The following is a 4465-nucleotide window of genomic DNA, read 5'->3' on the forward strand; positions in this document are numbered from 1 at the left end:
CCTGGAGCAGGAGCTGGCTCAGCTGCTTTTAAATGCTCTGTCTTACCAGCAGAGTTTAATGCCTGGAAAACCAGTAATATTTGTTATTAATTAACAATATTAACATGCTGAAGCAAAGGAGCACTTTGCTTTGTCTAAACTCTTTGTGGTCACAAATAAGTGAAGTCTCCTTTTCCTGGTGGTGGGGGGTAAACAGTAAAGCCAGAAGAGAGGCTGGCTCTTCCCTCAGGTTATTAACCTTGAGATAGTATAACTTTAAAGGCCAGAACCTTCCACTTCTGTGCTGAAGTGATGTGAGAGACTGCAAATCACCTTGTTTTCACCCAGACCAAACCTGAAGCTTTGTTTGGGGTTGAACGAGGGCTCCCATAGGAAGTCTGTGATAGTGCAAAACTCAGACTCTTTCCTTTCTCCAGTCCTGGCCTAGCAGTGTGACCACTGTGGGGTCCTCCAAAGCCAGCAGAACCTGTGTGCCCATGTGCTGCTGCCTGGGTACAAAATGAGGGGACAGCCTCATCTGGTGGCTCTACAAGCCCTCAAAGATGACTGATGGTAGATGTGGTTAAAGATGTCCTACTCACCCTGTGCTGAGGATCCTTGGAGGTCTTACCCTCCTCCAAAGATCTTCCTCTGTTAAACTCTGGAAAGCAAAACCATAAGCATCACTTTAGTTTTGAAAATCTCATCCTTCATTAAAAAAATAAAAAAAATTAAAAAAGGGAGGTAATTTCATTACTCTTCTGGTATGTTTTCCATTATTTGCATAATTGTTTAATGCTAAGAAGACACTTAGCAATTCTTACAGCTTAATAATTACCCAGCAATAACTGGCCTATTGTAGCTTAATTAATTTTTGAAATTGTTGCTGGGGGTCTTGACATCCTTTTGCCCACTATCTTCTTGTGTAAGAGATGCTGTTCATGTGAACAGGGTAGTGCCAAAGGCGCGACACCACCAGCTCCACAGGACAGGCAGATGGATTACTATAGAGGTTTCTTGAATTTATAAGGAGGAGGAAATGCAAGCTATTTTCTGCTTTAGGGACAGATTACCTAAATACACAGAGAGGCAGGACAGAGATTTTAAAAAAAATCAGTCCAACTTCTGCAAATGCTACCCCTATAGAAGCCAAGCTACTTACTTAACATAGCCCAAATGAGCAAACCTTTTTACCATTTTTAGCTTTTAGAGAACAATTCCTTGAGTTAAGTGTGAATCATATCATCCTCAAGTGTGGTATGGCCAGCAGGAAGTTAACTGAGGGCAGGCAGGGCCAGGATTGTGTTTTTCACTGACTGAGGTCACAGATGAGGTTGGCTGGAGGAAAAGGATGGTGAGGCCCCTGGGAGCAGACCCAGGAATAGACTCCACAGCCCACATTTACACACAGATGACAAGCAATGGAGATGGAGGTTTTTTTGTTGTTTTGTTTTTGGTTTTGTTTTGCATGGCATGTCTTGCATGCTGCTCCTTGCAAAGGGAGGCTTCTCTTTCTCTGCCCTTCCTCTTTTCCAGTGGCTGGGGAAAAGTCGATGCCTTTAACCATGAAATCCCATTTGTTAGCACTTACCCCTCCACCTTTCTGAGCGTTCCTGCTATTGACATAGTGGGTTGGGCAGATTTGCTTCTGACCTCAGTGCTGGGGCTCCTCCAGTTCCTCAACCTGAAGCAGGGCCCAGAGGCAGCTGCCACTGAGTCAGCAGCACTCCATGCTTCATCATGCCCTGCTCATGGCCAAACTCCAGTGCACCCCTGCTGGTTCCTGGGATGCACAACCCAGCCCAGAGCTGGTCCAAAGCTGCACCCCTACTCTGGGGCATCAGGTGATGCAAGAGGCCATGCTCCCAGCCACACCACACCAGGAATATGGAAGTGTTAGGTTAGAGATGCCCACTTGGACTTTCACCACCCTGGTTGGGCATATCATGTGCATGCTGGACAAGTGTTCCTCACTCTCCACATGAGGCTGCCACATGATAAAACATGATGCTTTGATCATGGGTCATAAAAACATTTGATCTTTGCAGGAGAGAAAAATGACATCACAAGCATGTGATGTGGATAGTTTCCTTTCCCCATCATGTTTCCCTTAGAGCTGGGGTGGGATTCCCACTCTACCTGGGGAGACCAAAAGTCTCCCCACAAACCAGTCCCAGGTGAACTCCTTCAGACACCAGCCCTGGCAACCCACAGCTCTCCTAGGAAGCTCTTGATAACAACTGGTTGTGACAGAGAAGTGCCTGAGCAGTGATTTTGTACCCCTTTGAGTAGTGTGTAGAGAGCAGATGGGAGCAGTGATTTCCACTGGGTGAGGCACAGGAGCCTCATGGGCTTGGCCAGGAATGACCCTGCAAACCTAACCTCTTTTGAACGAGGTGCCAGCTCTCCTTCAAGACAGAGGAGATGGCCCCAGCCCCCAGGAGGAGCCTGGCAGACCTGTGAAGGATAATGCTGTCAGCTCAGCAGGGACTGGAGGAGAGAAGGTGCTCAGCCAGGCAGAGATGAAAGTTACAGAGCACTGATTAAAAGGCGGGCGAGTGTCAGGGCATCAGCCACGCTGTCACTAAACTGTTCTAGAGCTGTCACAGCTGCCTTTGCAGCCAGGAGGGATGGGCTCCAGCCCCAAGCTGTCTCTGCACAGCCAGGCACCTCTTGACAGCCCCATTCTCAGCCCTGATCTGTTTTCAGTGACATGCTCCCAGCTCTGCTCCACTGGGTCCAAGCAGAGGATGGCAGCAGAGCAAATACAGTGAGAACCTTTAATACAGCAAAAAGCAGTGAGAACAACAAATCCTAGATGATACCTCTTGTACTGGGAAATCTGCAGAGTACCTGCTCTCCCTCCCTTTGAATGTGTTTTCTGACCTCACAAAAGATCATTTCTGCTGCTGCTGATAGAAATCTGCTGCTCCCACACATCTCTTTTTTCCTACTGCTCTACAAAGTGTGGCTGTCATGGTGTGAGGGGTCATTAAAAAGTTCTGACAACATTCAAACATCCCCAAACATCCTTTCAGTGTCCTGGGGCTGATCTGCTCACAACAGGTACCACCCAACAGAGAGAAGTTGGGGACCAACCACACAACTTGATTTTGTCCATAGACATTTCTAGATACAGTCCTGGGGGGGGGTTTCTGGAAAGTGTCACCTGCAGGGAGAAACTTCACCATAGCACCAGCTACATTGTCTGACTCACTGCCTCTGCTGTGGTAACAGACAATTTCCATTGGGGCTCTTTGATTCCAAGTCCTGTGAAAAGCCCTTTCCCAGCCAGTCCTACAAGTTCCCAGATGCTCTTGGCCCTCAGCAGCACCAAAAGAACAACCTCCCTGCTCTGACAAACTGAGCAGTACCTTAATGATGTCTGATAAGGGACTGAGGTAAGAGGAGCGAGTAACATCACTGGGAACCCTTTAGACAGGCATTAATCCTGCTGTCACTGAGCCCCTCAGGAAAACCATTTCACTGACTTGATCTTCTTCAGCTGTTCTTCCCTGTAATTTATATGTAGCTAATTGCCACAGTAGTGGCTCTGGATGTGAAGCAGATGCTGCTGAGGAAAAGAGCATATTGCATCCTTAAGTGATCTCTTTATTTAAAGGCAAGGCCACTCACAGTTGATGGGAGGTTCAGAGCACTCCCTTTTCTCTTCCCTCTTCCTGCAAAGCCAGCCAGACATCCATTCATACTTTGACACATTAGGAAAAGTTGTCAGCTGCAGCACTCCTGAGTCACAAGCACAGACAATATTTCTGCACCCAGCCACCCATGAGGTCACAACTGTCCTTGCCATCAGCAAGATACAGAATAATTTACAGCCATCTATAAAATTCCTCCAGGATCTTTGTCTTTTGAACACTACAAAGATTCTCTACTAACAAGTGGAGTGCCAGAAGAACAGAGACAACTGACATGAAAGCAAACTGGTGATGAGAATTAAGTTGAGACTGGAGAACAAGCATGTGCAGTTATTTCTCTGCAGCAGAAGGAAGACAAACACCTCCTTTTCTGTCCTCAAATGATGGCTGGCAAATAAGCCAGCACTTATATCAGCAGATGAGGACCAGAGCAGTGGTCATAAGAGTCACAGGGAGGAACTGGGCAGATCCCAAACAGGAAACTCAACTGCTTGTTCCAAGACTCCACTGTGACAGTGACCAGCTGCTGGGATGTTTGCAGTTATCAAGAAGTTTCATGTGTTTTTAAAGAAAAGTTTTCTAAAGAACTTCTTAAAAGCTTGTTATGTCAGCAACTGTTGCTGGCCAAACTCATCTACTGTACCCCACTGGCCCTTCTAAGCCCTCTCAACTTCCTGCAGATGCTGTGAAAGGCCAGGATGGTTCTGTGAATAGTTGGCTGCAGTGCCAGGTACTCCAAAGGTGCTTGGTCTAGAATAGTAAGAAGTTGAAGAACAGGAAGAGAATGAAGCCAAGCTACACCCAAAGCAGTGCAGAGCAAGGAAAGG

Source organism: Heliangelus exortis, chromosome 17, assembly GCF_036169615.1.
Source record: "Heliangelus exortis chromosome 17, bHelExo1.hap1, whole genome shotgun sequence".
NCBI classification, from domain to species: domain Eukaryota; kingdom Metazoa; phylum Chordata; class Aves; order Apodiformes; family Trochilidae; genus Heliangelus; species Heliangelus exortis.